General features: G+C 44.5%; 1 long non-coding RNA gene across 1 annotated transcript; it reads left to right on the forward strand.

The window, feature by feature from the left end:
* The first annotated feature begins 10,833 nt into the window (after nucleotides 1–10,833).
* LOC125758561 (uncharacterized) lies at nucleotides 10,834–16,775 on the forward strand. Its single transcript, XR_007416222.1, has 3 exons — nucleotides 10,834–10,927; nucleotides 11,524–11,694; nucleotides 16,628–16,775. It is a non-coding gene; the product is annotated as an uncharacterized LOC125758561 (long non-coding RNA).
* The last annotated feature ends 482 nt before the right edge of the window (nucleotides 16,776–17,257 follow it).

The raw sequence follows: 17,257 nt of genomic DNA on the forward strand, positions 1-17,257 counted from the left end.
CGGCCACCTGGGTTTCTTTAACGTGTACGTAAATCTAAGTACGCCGGTGTTAGTGCATTTCGCTCCCATCGAAATGCAGCTGCTGTATGCGTGAATCGAACCCATGACCACGATTTTAGCAGCGCAACACTTCAGCCTTCTAAGCAATCATGGCGTGTCGCATGCAAGGCCAATATAAACGCTCAGTGCAAACATACAGCTTAATTCTGTTTACAGGGAGCCGCGACGGGAAATGTACCGCAATCAGCTGAATTAAACACTTAGTACTCACGGTACGTTATTTAAACTGTGGTGTAATAAGCCCAAATGCTCCGCTGCTGTAACATTACAAATGGTTGACTCGGAAAGCCAGCGCGCAATCTCGAAACGTACAGCGGCTGTCTATTTGTTGTAACTTCGGTTCACAAACGCACTTCCCTTTCAAATGAGCACGATCATCGCGTTTCTCCCCGTTAATAGTTCGTAATACTGTGTAGGACAAAAACTGCTTCAAGGTGACAAGACCGCGAAAGCATCGCGGCGAACTGCCATAATCCACTCTTGACGCCTCTGCTCCTCGTACTGCTTGCATTGGAAACGGTAGAACATGACAGGAAGTTTTCGGCTCTTCGACATTTTTAAACTTCTGTGACAGTTCACAATGCAGCAGGACTGCGTGCCTGCTTTCGAGTACGACGAAGGAACGGCACCCATAGCGTGAAAAATGCGAGATAAAAGCCCCGGGGAGCACGTTCTCCGCGCGCGCGATGGGAAAACCAAGCAAGAGCGACCCGTCCGAGCTACCGGAGTTTTCCCCTCTCTCCGCTGGGGCGGCGGACGGCGCTGCGCAAACTTGAGCGTTGGAGGCCTATAGCGCCGTTGCAAAGAAGAGCGCCACGGGAGCGAGCGCGCGCCGCATTATATACGAGCGCACAGCTGTGGCGGAGAGAGAGAAACGAAGTGGAGGCAGCGCTCCCGCCACCTTCTCCACCCCACCTCCTCCCACCTCATCGCGCTCACGCGAAGAGAGTGGGGAGAGTTGGCGCACGCGCGTGGGGGAGCGGACGCATGAGGGAAGGACCGACACAGCCCCGAGCAAAAGCTGCTTCGCATCTAAAACTCGCAAGGTCCCTTATGTATCCGCCTAAGACGACTAGAAGGCGAGATGCATCTTCTTTTTCGTCTCAGTCGACGCATTGGCCCTCGCGTGACCGAGAGCTCTCTGCACCTAACGCGGCTTTTTATTGCCTCCTGGATCGGAGGCATTGCAAGCTTTCTGCGCGTCATGTAGTTTTGCATGGACTCCGTGACGGGGCGGAGGCGCTAGGCCCATCTGTTCCGACGTGGGAGCGGCCCGCTACGTGCTAGTTCACGCCTTGAAGAACCTCAATAACGTTATTCCATTCCGTGATCCGCATACCTTTCACCAAGCGACGAATATGTGATGTCATCCTGTGGCGTCATAGTGTGCGTCATGATGACGTTACAAGTTTCTCTTTTATGTGACGTCATTGGTGACGTCATCACGTGATGACAATTTTTTTAATCACTCATGTTGACGCCGACGCCGCGGAAGGAAGACTGTCAATTTTTGCTTTTGATGAAACATCTAAGGAAATTTCGCCTTAAAAACTGGCTATCGTCCAGGATTCAAACCTGGGACCAACGCTTTCTTGGGGTGGTCGCTGAATCTGCTAGCCTCCTAAATGGCTCAGCTGGTAGAGCGACCACACTTAAAGGCTTTGGTCACGTGGTCCAGACCAAACTAGGACGAAGTTTTCTCTAACTACGAAGCTCTCTTTCTGAGAAACCAACATGGATATCCTTTCAATTAAGCGCCACAAACGGGAGGATGAGAAGTGTTTTCACTTCCGTCACAAATGTTTGTGCACGTCATTAGAAATGCTTCAATGAACTCATTTACTTGATGTCGGAAAAAAAGATTGAACCCGATAACGTTGTTCATTTTCTGAGGTGAACATGAAAGTACCAATTGCGAAACGTACCACTAAAAACAAACTACAGCGCTAAACGCAATCCCTAAGCTATATTTCATTGTGACAGGATTATGAAAACCTCTGTATACGTAAATGTTTCGAAACGGCAATGCAATAAGAGCTAATGAATGTTCGTGCGAAGAGAAATGTTTAGAGGTCTTCATCGTCGTTGCGGAATTACTTTATTGCGTCGCAGTCGAACGCTCGTTTATTTCTATACGCCACTGTAGGTCGACGAAGTTATTTTGTTTTCAATCTGGAACAGGCGCCGTTGAGAATTGTGCGAGTTATTCGACATCAGCTATATTATGTCAGAATGGAAAAGCCTATTTCGGTCTTCGGTACGAAACGCAGGGTCTATGTTTCCTATTCGCGGATTGACAATGCGCCCATAGCAAACGTTTGCAGACATCATTCCCTCGATCGTCGTATTTGCGCAGTCTCGGAGCCATGTAACTGTTGACAGAGCAGCAGGTAGCTTCCGGTTGGCGCCGATGCTAGTGCGACCAATTAGAGAACATGTTTTGTCGCAATATTATGGAATTACTAATAAGATGAAGGAAGAGGCAAGCGATAAGTATTACAGAGATACAATGAGTGGCGCTTTCCGTCGAAGCAGTCATTTAAGAACGTGAGCTATGAGTATCAACGTACTAGTCTAAAGCTTTCCGTTCCATCATGAGCGGGAGTGCAGATATGTCCAACTACAGCTCAACAATAGTGCGCATAAACACCATGCAAGTGAGTCCTTCGTATAGATATTCTGTTTCTAATCACACTAATTGGGGAAAGTCCGTACGAATTTTGTCTCTTTATTAAGAGAATACACTTTTGCTTCTTTTCATTTACATAGAGTGTGACTCTTCGTTGGCTGCACGAGTTTTTGCAGTGATTACTGTAGCGCCCATACGTAAAACTGTGTGTCCTTTTGCCAGCAGTTATCTGAAGCTGTTCATCCCCTAGGATCACTAATGAAGTACTCTCATACTTTGACCTTCCGTCACAAGGTATGAGTTCCAAACAAGGAATGTGTATCGGCATATATATAGCGTAGATATCATTGGAGCGCTGTGTCCCCAAAATACGAAGACAGACCGCAACCATTGCCTAAAACCTCGAACACTTCGCACAAACTGTCACCTTTTAGTAAATTGATCACGCGTTCGTTTCACTTATATCTATCAATTGGCTGCACAAGGCACATTGTTTGATAGAAATTAAAATATGCATACTACGAGATACTCTTCAATGGTAGAATATCCTAGCTTATGAGACCTTAAGAAAACAAGCTATGAAACAATATATGATGTGGAACTTTTTTTTTAACGCTTTAAAAATTTATTTGAGTAGTGAAAGCTGACATAACTATTCAAGTTATTTGGTGTTGTTATTTCTGCAGTGTACCACACTTTATTATGACTGAGCACACTAAAATAACTCTAACAAATCTACGACGAATCCACTCTGTGAAGTTGGTCGTACAGCCAAGCTGTCTATGTGCGGTGAGAAGGCAAGAAAAGGTGATTTCACATTAAATCTGTCTCATTTGGTCATAACATGGGAGCTATCAATTCTTTAGAGATAATATGAGCCAAACTGGAAGGTATGAAAAAAAACCTAGTCCGTGCGTGAATAAGGTGGCAAGACGATAATTTCAAGGCTATAGGGAAACGTTCAGATGAAAGAATATGCATTAAATAAATAAGCCTCACTGGTGATCATATACTCATGGTTTCAGCAGGAGTCGCCGGCACCTCTGCGATGTTTAGCAAGAGCGACGAAAAACAAGAAAGAAACTCTACTGAAACGCAGTTGAGGGAAAGACAGAGAATGTAAAATAAGGAAGCCTGACAGTCCCAAGCAATGGGCAATAAAAGAGGCGGCCGATTGACAGCAATCTTTAATTAATGCGGTGGCCGAAAGTAAATGCCTCCCTGCATTTCAAACGGTGTCACGTCCTGCGTTTTAGCATGCACACCGTTCAACAGTCCTCGCAGCGTTTGGAGAAGTGAAGAAAATTTATATGCAAGTTTTACGGTCTTTCGCATTTCCCGGGGCATGTTTCACATCATTAACAGGCTTATTGCCGATAGCTGCGGCTGTATATACATTCTAGTATGTCAAAGCGACGATACGAATGTGAGGCACGCGTTATTGGGGTACACGAGATTAATTTTCACCATTAAGGGTGCACCTACATCTAAGTGTTTGTGTTTGTCACCAGTGCACATGCGACCAACATGACCGACTATCAAACTCATGCCCTCGGCATTAGCAACGAAATGCCATAGATCCAAAACCATCTGGATAAGTCTGGCGGATAAGCAGCAGCCGAAGGTGGCCTTGTTCACAGTATTAGCATCCGCTACTACAACATTAAACAAAGGTGGCGTAGGCAGAATGTGGCTAACGACGTACTTGCACCCATGTGATAAAAAAAGCTTGGGCACGCTTGTGTTTCGCCTTCAAGAGTAGAACGCGATAGCGTGATCGTGTAACGTTCGCATCGTTTTCTCATTCGCTTGCCATGCTTAGCTTCTCAATGGACGCCTCAATCGTGCCACGAGGAAAGGAACATGTGCGTGCGCAAAAAATGGCCATTTGAAACTCCTAGAATGCATGCCTACTGCAAGTGCGGTTGCGAAGTGTCCAGTAAGCCATAACTGATCACATTGCGAATAACAGAAGTGCCCACTGCTAGTCTGTAAGGCAATAGGCGTACCTATGTAACTGTACACATTGTTCATGCTGTGGCTGTTGATGACCGTGAATTGTGGCTAAGCCCTTTTGTAATGGTTGGGAAGCAATAAATACCCCATTCGTAGCGCACTTCACATGATGTTACGCCTGGAGAAAGTCTGCGCTTCTGCCACGCAACATTAAGGCGAAGGCCGCGAAAATTGACCGGTGTCCCGCGTCGGCGTCCCACGTCGGCGGCGTCATCACGAGTGATGCAAAAAATCATCACGTGATTACTTCATCATATGACGTCCTCATGACGTCACATATAGCTAAACTTTGTCACGGTATCACATGACATCAGTGCCTCGAAGGCTGGTCGATCCCGGAGGCCGTGCATATTATCGTGAGGTGCAGAAAGCTTACAACGCCTCCGATCCTGGAGCCATTGCAAAACCAGGTTAGTTGCAAAAAGCTTTCGGAAGGGGGCGCTGGAGGTTCACAACATCGACTTAAAAGAGAAAAAGAAGATAGCTCTCGCCTTCAAGTCGACTGATACGGATGTATTAGAGATCCAGTGAGATTTTACATGTGTTAACAGGAATTCTTGCTCTACGTTTGGTTTGGTTTGGTTTGGTTTGGTTTGCTTTATTCAAGGCAAAATTGAACACGATTGCCTTGGGGGACACGACTAAAGGCTAAGTAAATGCCTGACGTGCCACCCTGGCAGCAAAGCAGAAACATACAGTATGTACAGTACGCAGAAAATTACAATATCACGTGTTATCTTACACGGGTACCATAGTGGAACAGAAACTACCAGAAGTGTGACTAAAAGCATAGAAATATAAACAGAGTCCTTATTCGAGTGGTGGCAAATACAAACTAATGCATGTTTTTTATCAAATAAATTAACAAGAAACTTCTTGACTAGGATTTCGAGTTGCTCTACAAGACAAATTAGAGTATAACAAACAAACAACAGTCAAAGGGACAATAATGAACAAGGTGTATCGAGTACAAAACATCAATGAATAACAAATTTTAAAAATCGAGAAAAGCATCACTTTGTTCAACTAGAAACTCTTTTGTTATTTTTTTTAAATGCTCTAGCTGAAGTTCTATCTTCCAGTATATGTAGTATAGTTGGGTGTTTGTTTAATATGTCTGGAATTCGTAAAGCTAATCGTTGGTCACCGTAGTTCGTTCGTGATCTATATTTGTATATTAAGCTCTTTCTCAGCTCGTATGGCGTTTGTTTCACATAATATGTATCCAAGAATAGTGATGTATTTAGTCTATACTGGTGTAATATCTCTAGACAAAGCTTATGTCTGTATAACAGTTTCATAGGCAATACTTTGTACATTTTAAAATATGGTCGAGCGCTTTCGCAAAGGGGAGTGTTAGATATTGCACGTATAGCACGCTTTTGTAATATCAACAGAGAATTAAGGTTTGTGGCAGTCGTTGTGAGCCACACCAAGGAGCAGTATATTAGTCGTGAATGTACTAGAGCGTAGTAAATTTGTAGGTTGACATTTGTTGGGACGTAGTATTTCAGTCTATTTAAAATGCCGATTCTCCTGGAACGATGTTTTTTTATCGCGTCAATGTGTGGAGACCAAGAAAGTTGTTCTTGGAATAGAACTCCTAGAAATTTTATCGTTTTTGTGCGCTGAATCTCCGTGCTCTGGAAGTAAATTGGAGTGCATGGTATATGAGTTACTCCTTTAGGCTTGAAAAACATGTACTGTGTTTTAGCAATATTCAGTTGAAGTTTATTTGCGTTTAACCATAAATTTAGCTCTTCCATCCAAACGTTAGCTTCTTTATATAGCTCACATACGTTTGAACCTGCGAAAAATACATTTGTGTCATCAGCGTACAATATTATTTTCTTGTGTCCCTCGATATTTACGATATCATTAATGAACAGCAGGAATAGGACAGGTCCGAGGATCGATCCCTGGGGGACACCATACCTAATGTGTTCAACTTGAGAGTGTGTATTATTTACAACGGCATATTGTTTTCTAGACGAAAGATAACTTTGTATTAGTTGAGCTGTGCTACCCGAATGCCGTAATACGGAAGTTTTCGTAAAAGAAGATCGTGTTGTATGCTGTCGAATGCCTTTCTAAAATCCAGAAATATTCCTAGTGTATAGATTTTGTTTTCAATGTTGTCTAGAATGTATTCTTTGATGCTGAGTAGAGCAGACTCAGCAGATTTGTTTTTGCAAAATCCATACTGGTCTTTTGCTATTATATTGTTTACGTCACGACTGTAATGGTTTTTTCCGAAGGAGTTTCAACCACTGGCATGACTCTATGGTTAAACACGTTGCAACCATGCAGGAGGGCTGGGTTCGATGCCTACTTCGACCTAAGACTTTTATTATTTATTATTTGCATTTATCTCAATTTGTCGCTCACAACCAACGCCGACACCAGAATTTCAGCAACACAGGCTCCTTAACGCCATCGCGTTGAAAGTTGTGGTGTGTATAGGGAAACACGGCGTATATCGTCTACATGAGCCTCAGAAAGAATTCTCGAATATTGTGCACCTCTAAAATTCACGTTCCTAAAACCAGCATTCATAAGTGCCAACTATGAATATCATTACATCTAAACTATAATGGAGATATAGGGAAAGTGCATTGCGAGATTTGACAAGAAGGTCATATTTGTGTTTTCTTTCTATTCTATCGAAAACAGCATCTACCCGTTTCAGATTTTTTCCCAAATGGAACTATACGAACATTCTTAATCCTGACGTCACTGATCGATGTCCTTTGGGATACGGCGCGGAAGCTCAATATCAGGTAAGATATTGTACCACACATGTTTACAAGGGACGTGTTTTAATGAATGCTTCTGTGAAAAGTTGCTCAAGAAGTCATAAAACTACAGCAATGTGTGCATTTCTGGTTACTTTTCTACGGTGCAACGAGTGACCCATTTCTCAGTTATTTATCTCTGACGAACACTGTAACCTTAACCTGTGCGACTTCTATATTTATGGACTATACAACTGCTATGCCATGTCCAAGTACAAAGACCTAATCAGGTGAATGTGTAGTGTAAAGCGTTTACGCCAACAGGTGGTTGTCGAGGGAAACTTATTGATAGGGGCTAGCAAGATCGATATCTAGGTGCAGTAAAGAATTTTGGCGCAGAAACACCATTGATCTGATGGTAAGATATATGGTTGGGCGTGCATGATTATTTGTTTCTAGGGCACTCTCAGGAGCGTTCTAACGGAAGGTAACAACCGATGTCATGAAACCTAGTCTCACGTATCCTTAGAGAACGTGTGCCACCGATACTCGGTATAACGCTAGATAGCCACTTTTCCGCAATGAATCGCACCATGAAACTCTAACTTCATTGGACATGTACTATTTCGAATATGAAAATTATAGTAGTCTCGAGAATCTTTTTCAGAGGCAGCGTCATACAGCTATCGCTTAGTACAGTGGACAGTTCTCTGAATCGTTGACCTTTTGTTCGAAACAGAACACCTTGAAGCATTACTAACTGCCATTTCTTCTCAAGTGACGATGTGGGTTACTGAACAACATCATCTGTAATCCCCGTCATCTGTAAACACGCGGCCTAGCGGCCCGCGGCTTCATATGAAATAATGTTTTGTAACTTTGCTAAATAGTACTTGCCTTACTTTCTTGCCTATAGCGCTTAATAGTGCTTTGTTCGGCTAAGCTACAGGAACGGCACTGGACTCAAGCACTCTTTCTTTTCGTGAGGTACCCCATGTGGTCACTGAGTTGGAACATCACCGTGGAACGAAAGCTCTATATTTCAGAATCGGCGTCCTGGTTTTGGTCATTGTGGAAATCAATACCGATATGTCTTTAGAAACACGTCAAATTCCCTTCAGAAATGGCCCATATATGGGGATATGGGAAAGGCGTTCTTTCAAATGGGAACGTTATGTCATATTTTTTAGATGCGAAGCTTCTCTTGCTCGGGGCATGTCCCGCGGTGTGCTAGCCCGCACTCAGGCAAACGGGCGGGGGGGGGGGGGGGGGAGCCGCTGCTGCTTGTCTCACTCTCCTGCTGTGGGGTAGCGAATGGGTTTTAAAGACGGTAGCCTTTCTCGGGGAGCTTAAACGCAGAAACTTTGGTCTGTCTGTCCCCCGATTCAGCCACCCGGCCAAAGCTGAACCACTTTCCGAACGCCCAGCCATCTTGAACTGGTGGCTAGGTTCATACTTGTGTATATTGCCGATCAAAAAGCAGGCATTACGCATATCTGAGGCGCAACATCACTAGGTAAGTATTAGGTGCATGGTGTGTTCCTTTAATAGAAAATACAGATGCGTAATTCTAAAGACCCTAGTTTCTTAAGCTGCGCTGAAAATGCGGCGGCGCTGAAAATTCCACGCTACGTACGCCGACGAAAGCCCTCTGCCACGGAGAAAGGAAAGAACCTCCTCCGTGCCCTCTGCACAACATGGCCTCCGAGATGGCGGGCGCGAAATCCGCCGCGCCCCCGCCATCTCGGAGGCCATGTGCACAAACTCATGTTTCCCGACGTATTGCCAGGTGGTGCCCATATCTCACGCAGCGCTAATTTGTCGTCTTTCGGCGACATTTGCAGCGAAGCACGCAGATACGCGGCCGATTTTCTCTCCTGCTGTGTACAGCATTCCTCCCGGTTGCTGCTGCTTGCCGGCTTCAGAAGCGGGTTTTGAGGAGAGGGTTTCTGGCTCTCTGGGTGCCTTTGCTACGAGGCTGGCGGCGAGATGGCCGCGGTTGTCTCCTGGGCCGACTTTCCTGACAGGGATGAAGGAGGGGTAGTGGGGAGTGCTGTCATGGCGCTCGCCTGATCCTTCCCGGCTTTGCCTGGCTGTGGTGCGTTCTTCGGGGCGGTCAGAGCCCTGGCGGCCTTTCGGGTGCGTGTGCGGTACACATGCGCAACTATCCTTCTTCCCTCTCTCCAACAGCTGCGCGTTACTCCCTCCACTTCTCTACCAGCCCCTGCTTGCGCTTCCCCTGCGTTCTCGCTTCTGCTCTCGCGGCGCAAGCGCTACCCTCCTCCTCTAAGCGGGTAGAGCGCAGCGCGAATTTCAAGATCCACACACTGCACCCACTGGCTTTGTGGTCACTGAAGTGAACCTCACGGTTCACTTCAGCGACCACAAAGCCATCCTCATCAAAGCAAAGTGCACACCTCAAGTACTACACGCTGTTCAATAAAGACCTTCGTTAACCGTTTCACATTCGTCTACAACATTAATGACACCGTTAATAACGATCCGAGGTCGGTAGCATGTCCGAGGTCGGTAGCATGCCCAACGAGCGCCAACGGAACGTGATCGTGCAAGTGCTCCGGCTTCGCATTGCCTCATGGTCCCCTTTAGCGGGAGATGGTGTAATTTTTTTTGAAACTCACCCTCCCCCCCCCCTCCGTTCCCGCTCCCACCATCTTCATCGTCCCGGCTCTTGTGGGGCTAAATTTCGTGAAGGTGGCCCCCTAGCTGAGGTGAATTTCAGACCCCTGCTTTACACTGTCTGATTATGACCGTTGTATTCACGGATTTGGGGTCACGGTGTGCTTTGACGCTTTTACTTATGGTGTAATCAAGCCTTATAGCGTAAGATATGACCGACTTGTAGTCGTCATGTCTTCTACGTTTTGCTAAAACACACCTCACTTTCAGTAATCGGCAACTTTGTTTAGTGACTTCCCTGCCGGTTGCAAGGCTATGCTTACACTGCACAAATGATATTATTCAGCCCGACAAGGTTGGAAGCTGGGCAAGTTGGAAACAAGTCATTCATTATTCTACTAAGCGCGAACACGAGACACAGGACATGCGTCTTTGTTCTCTCGCCTGTCCTGTGTCTCGTGTTCGCGCTCAATACCATAGTGAATTATTTAGCCTATTCAGCAATCTTCAGGCAGCACTAAAAAATAAATGCCATTCGTTCTGTAAATAACTGATTACGGACGTTCATTAAACTGCGCCACAGTTACAAGATGTGAATATGCAAGACCAACTATCCCTAAAGGGGGTCGACCGCCGCCTACGGATAATAATAAAGTTCTTTAGCTGCCTGTCTGTATCCCAATACCTCACCTTGCTGATAATTACGCACACAATATTGTATAAAAAATGGGAGGGTGTTGAACTGCGCTCGTCTTACAGCTACAGGACAAGCCTTCCCACTATTCACGGATGGGGAAGAAAACTGCCCAACGGTTCCTGGACTGGCTTTCTTGGTCAACTTCACAGAGACGTAAGCCATGTTTTTTCTTAAGACACTATAGGGCTATCTCAGCGACCGGAGAAGTAATCAACTAGAGTCACAATCAGGGCTTGCTGGATGATAATTAGATAATAGCCTGGTTGCAGTGCACACTCGACGCACGCGCTTATTTATGTCTTCTCCTGTCCGTGTGTCGAGTGCGTGCTGCGACCACGTTCTTCTAAGGAGAAAGTAGTGGCGATTGTTACAGAAAACGTATATTGTATAACTACTTACAAACAATATACGTACACAAGGAATTAGCCCAAAAACGCGTCATGTTTCGTTATATAAAGGTATCATGATTTATTTGTTCGCTCTTAATGACCGCTACTTCCATCTTACACAGTGTAATTGAAGACTTAAAAAATTGTTAACTTCGTTTGAGGAGTCTATTACCTTCGCATTTAAGTAGTTGCGATTATCATCACCGTCGTCGCCTTTCAATATCGTCTTTACGTTGACACGTTGTAAACAAACCGTTCGCTGAACATTCGCATGTGACAGTAGCTGTTCTAATGTCATAGAAATAGCTTTGCAATGATCGCACTTTGGTATATTAAAATTGCGCACTCTGAATCATCCAGGAATGCGACGTCAATTTCATGTTCTTCAGCCCAACTGCCGAGCGGAATGAGGTAGGCGAACCCAGCGACATTTTGTGGTACGAAGACTTCATCATTGTGGGAGGCTTCAGCAAGGACGCTGTAGTACAGCAAACCAGCATCACCAGTTCATTTTCAGTTTTCCGAGCAGAGGTGTGTACGATTGAGATATTACATATGAAGTTCTTATTTGCAAACTATGTCCTGTACCAGAAAGGCACATCAATTACGGAAAGATTTGACACAGAGTATAAAGTAGGCAATGCACAACACTCACCGTGTTAATACATTCGAAACTCTAGAGCTGCCAAGCAGTCGTAGTCAGCAGAAAATTTGAAATAACTTAACACTGAGATTTTGGTGGTGACAAAGCGAACATCTACAAAAGTGTCTTGCCTGTCACCTTGACGAAGACCTCATCGTAGGGGACGTTCTCTGTGCTTAACAGGAGGTAAAAAGAATTACATCTTCTGTAATTTCGCTACATTCATCTAAACTGATTAGCGTATGTTGACATGCGGAATATGGGCTGATGCATTAAAAATGGCAGGAACTTTCACAGCTGCTTTTTAACGTTTAAACAATTGGTTCAAATTTACGCGCTAGTGCATACGTACGGACAGTCCTCGATGGTTGTACTGGAAATGTTTAAGTCTTACACTATCGGTACTGCAGCGAAACAGCCATATGGGCTAGTTGGTATTTGTTCATCTTAATGCAGAATGTGGGGCGCACTAACCTTCCTTCCTTCCTTCCTCCCTGTTTGTAAGTACACCCTACTTTTTGTCTTAAAATGAACGATATGTATAGCCATTGCACACTTTATTAAGGCAAAAGCATTAGATGCCTCATGAAACGCAAGAAGCGACCGTAGGCGTGGACTTGAAATGGTGCAAGAAGCCACGACATTACAAATGACATCATATGACGTCATCGTGAGGTCCAGGTAGCGAAAATGTATGACGTGATCATGACGTCACTATGCCATCACATAACGTGAAGTCAGATGGTAACGTCATTACATGACATCACCGCTTGAATAGGAAGGAAGTGCGACACCACGTGAGGTGTAGAAAGCTTCAGGGTAGCGTGGAAGGGTGGGTAGTTGGGAGAAGGATCGACACAATCGACTCATAGAAGAAAGAGATGACCTTCGCCTTTCAGTCGTCTTAGACGGATGCGTACGCACCCAGTGACATTAAAAAAATGCGTAGCCCAATGCCATGATAATAGTAGAGACCGCCTTGAGAGAGACTTGGTCTGCTTTCACTATTAGCCTAATATATTCTACCATTTTATATACTTCACGAACTTACGCAGCGACAAGATTTATTGAAGTGTCTTCTACCAGTCTTTGCTCAATAGAAAGATAGCTCAACACAGTGGCGTCTGCGTCTATGTTGAAGAGGTGTTTGGTTTTCAGCTTGTAACAGCGGAGCTATTTAAGCCAGCCGTAAAAACTTTGGTGTCCGCAGAAGTCCACAGGTGGGTAGGCGCCACAGGAATTGGGCAAACCCCACTACCGAGTACAGCAGGCGCGAGCGTTGAACGAGAAGTCTGCTTGGCGAAGTGCAGTTCGTAAAACATGTGAGAGAGCAAAAGAAAGATTGAAAGAAATAGAAACAGAAAATTAGAGAAAATTAAAGGAAATAAATACATAAACAGATAGGACGACAGAGAAAGACACAGAAAGAAAGTGAAAGAAACAGACACGAAAAAGTGATAGAAAAAGCAGAGCAAGACCGAAAGAGAAAGAACCAGATAAATAATAAAAAAACAAAGAAAGAAAGAGTGAGAAAGAAGCAGCGAGAGTGAGAGAGCGAGAAAGAAAGAAGGATAGAAAGACAGAGAAAGACATAGAAAGAGTGAGAAGAGAGAGAAAGAAAAATACACGAAAAAGAGATAAAAAACAGAGCAAGACAGAACGAGAAAAAAAGAGAGAATGAAGCAGAGAGAGAGAAAGAAAGGAAAGAAAGAGAGATAAAGATAGAAAGAGCGAGAAAGAGAAACAAATAGATAGAGAGAGAAATAAATAAATAGAAAGCACCGGGTACAAAAAAAACATACAGTAAACAGAAAAAGAGAAAGGGAGGGAAGAAAGAAAGAAAAATATGAAGGGACTGTCTACCGCTCGGAGAAGATTTTCTGAATGTGGTAAAAATGGGAAGATCGTTCGTCACATCGGCGGCAACGAGCATGCTTTTGCCCCATAAAAATGGAATTATATTTTTAATTTGATGTTGAAAATCGCGAAAGAATGACCGCTAGCGTCACCCAACAGCGATGTGGTCAATCTTGGTAGGATAAGAAATCCTCGCAGGTAGACCTATTTTGCTTAAACGCAAACATGTATAACTTGAAACTGTATTTTACGCATTGAGGCAGCTTTCGGTTGCGTCAGAGAGTATTTTTTTGCTTTTTTTTCCTCACGAACGCATAAAGGCGCCCGGTGGCGCTGCTTGCAGCTCCGTCTTCACTTTGATCTGCTTCAACTCATGCGCTACGCCATGCGGCCCTCCGCGCAGGTCGTACTGTGCCACTGTATTGTTGTTAGGATGTCTCACATCTGCTGCGCTGTGAAGGCGTGAATTCATCGTGTATTTTTGATGAATCAACTTGACTTGAATTGCGGCAGCAGTGCTAAAATAAACGCATAGACTGCGATTACAGCAAAGCAAGGGTTCTGTAATCGTATAATAAGGCTTCATTTAACCGCTAGTGCGCTGAAAACGACTGTTACATTCTTTACATTAGTATTCAGCGAAAATAAAGTAATCCTACAGAAATCACATGCGCTTTCGGTTTTAACTTTTACCGGCACTACAATCGTCATCGCGTCCACCAACCAGTGCTGTGGGCATGTTTAACGCCAATAGAAGAAGACCGAACGGAGATCGAAAAATTCTGAAGCAAAACTGCTAGCCGGCCTAGTTGGAACGAATTCATTGTAGTACTTGCGCGAGAACAAACGGGGACGAAGAAAGGAGACACACGGACAAGCGCAATCTAACAACTGATTTATTTTTGAAAAAAGCGTTTGCTTAAAAGCCCAACATGATCTGCGCGCTTCCGCCAGAGAGCACACATCATCCGCGCATACAACAATCAATGGACCGCAATTCCCGAGATCATCGCGTCCACACACACACACGAAGCACCTACATCGACAAAATGAAAAGGGAACGTCATTAAAGATACGCGGACAGCAGCGAAATCTCCTTATCTAATAAAGCAACAGACGGATGGCTGATGCACTTGTCTTCTAGTCTATTGATCCAAAGCGCCTCAACTATTTCCCTCGCAGTCTTGTTCCGGTGTTTGAACAGAATGCCAGTGCCTCCAGGCTGAGGTATGCAGCCACATTCTTTACAGTGCATGGCCATATGTGTATTAGGGCGACCTTTTAGGCTGGACAAATGCTCCCTTATTCTAGTGTTGCAGCAACGTCCAGTCTGCCCCACGTACGCATGACCACACGTTAAAGGAATGTTATACACCGCATTAGTCGCGCATTCCACAAACTGGTTCTTGCTCGGATGTTTGATATTGCATTCTTGCATTCAAGGAAGGGTTCAAGAATAGGGTGGTTGATGCCTTCAGCTCTCGGGGAAAAGGCTTGACATTTACGTCTGAAGTACCTGTAGGCAGCAAATTGCAGTTTCTTGACATCAAGTTAGAATTTCAACCAGGGCATGTGTGCTGGCAGTTCTCGCCTAGAGCGGGGAAGCCGCTTTTGAATTATGCATCTAATCATTCCAAAATTGTTAAGAATAGTATTGTAATGTCTTGTTTCACATCAGCGTTAAGAAAGTCATGTTTTCATACTGTGAACACCGTGTTTTTACAGCAAGTTGCTCGCTTGCGGGAAGCCGGGTATCCAAACACCATTCTCCAGGCTTCATGCACTAGGCTAATGAAGAAATTAAAACAGGAAGATGACTTAAGCGGTGCTAACCTGAGAAAAAATGAACCATTTTCTAAGGTTTCAGTTATTCCGTATGTACACGGCCTGTCACACCGACTTAAAAAGGTAGCCGAAAACTACGGAGTGAAAGTGGTGTTTTCAGCCCATAACAAAATAGGAAAGGTGTGTGCCAAGGTGAAAAAGATGTTCGAATGCAAGGAACGAACAAAAAAAGAATGCAATATCAAACATCCGAGCAAGAACCAGTTTGTGGAATGCGCGACTAATGCGGTGTATAACATTCCTTTAACGTGTGGTCATGCGTACGTGGGGCAGACTGGACGTTGCTGCAACACTAGAATAAGGGAGCATTTGTCCAGCCTAAAAGGTCGCCCTAATACACATATGGCCATGCACTGTAAAGAATGTGGCTGCATACCTCAGCCTGGAGGCACTGGCATTCTGTTCAAACACCGGAACAAGACTGCGAGGGAAATAGTTGAGGCGCTTTGGATCAATAGACTAGAAGACAAGTGCATCAGCCATCCGTCTGTTGCTTTATTAGATAAGGAGATTTCGCTGCTGTCCGCGTATCTTTAATGACGTTCCCTTTTCATTTTGTCGATGTAGGTGCTTCGTGTGTGTGTGTGGACGCGATGATCTCGGGAATTGCGGTCCATTGATTGTTGTATGCGCGGATGATGTGTGCTCTCTGGCGGAAGCGCGCAGATCATGTTGGGCTTTTAAGCAAACGCTTTTTTCAAAAATAAATCAGTTGTTAGATTGCGCTTGTCCGTGTGTCTCCTTTCTTCGTCCCCGTTTGTTCTCGCGCAAGTACTACAACGAAAAATTCTGGTTTAAAAATTTCTACTCACTTTCCAGAGAAACCGCTGCAAGTTTGGACACTTCAGACGGTACGCTTTCTATTGCGGTAGAAAACAGAAAAGCGATGAAGGACGCTAGACATAAACGTAAATATAAATACAAATATAAAAAGAAACAAGCAAGGCCACCTTGCTCCGCTCTTTCACCAGGCTTGGCACCACTACTGCGAAGCTGCCGTAATTTTTTTTGTTCGACAGGAATTCAAAGCAAGAGCTTATTATCATCGAGGTTGTACGACATTGTGCGACAAAGCTTGTGCTCATTATCTGCCATCGTCATCTTACAAAATTCCTCCAGGTCTGGGTGCTTCTTTTCGGATCTCTCGTGGTGTGTGCAATCATCCTGTCAATGGCTCCAGGCTCCCGCTTCAAGTTTCTCTCCAGGTTAAAGGACAACACGTTTCGGCTCTTGGCAAGCGTGTTTCTTGAAGGCACGTGCTTTTCTTCTTTTACGCTTTTATGTCATTTTCTGCTAGCATTAGCTCCTAGTTGCAAAGGTTGCACCTGTGCCCTTGGCTTCTTTTTTAGAAAATATTATTCAGCACTAATGCTCTTGATTTTTCATAATCTACAGTGCATCGATTGAGGAGGTGCCAAAAGAAAAACGCCTTGGTGAAAAATATGTCCAAGCTTCAAAGCGTCAAAATAAAACGCTTTTCTCGCACCGGACTAATCAATAGGCCAGAAGGAGCAGAATTGCTTTCCTGATGACGCTATCAAAATAATCATTCGCATGCAGAAACAGGCAAAGCACTAGGATGTATGCGCTTCTACATTGCGACAAACTCATTTGTGCTAGCAGTAGTGGCAAGTACTTCTGATTCCCACTAACATTAGTACAAAGATAAGTGAGCTTTGCTGCGGAAGCTCATGAGGATACGCTAAAACAGAAATGTTTGGAAGTGTGTGGACGTCCCGTCGCGCTGTG

Source organism: Rhipicephalus sanguineus, chromosome 5 (assembly GCF_013339695.2).
Source record: "Rhipicephalus sanguineus isolate Rsan-2018 chromosome 5, BIME_Rsan_1.4, whole genome shotgun sequence".
NCBI lineage: Eukaryota > Metazoa > Arthropoda > Arachnida > Ixodida > Ixodidae > Rhipicephalus > Rhipicephalus sanguineus.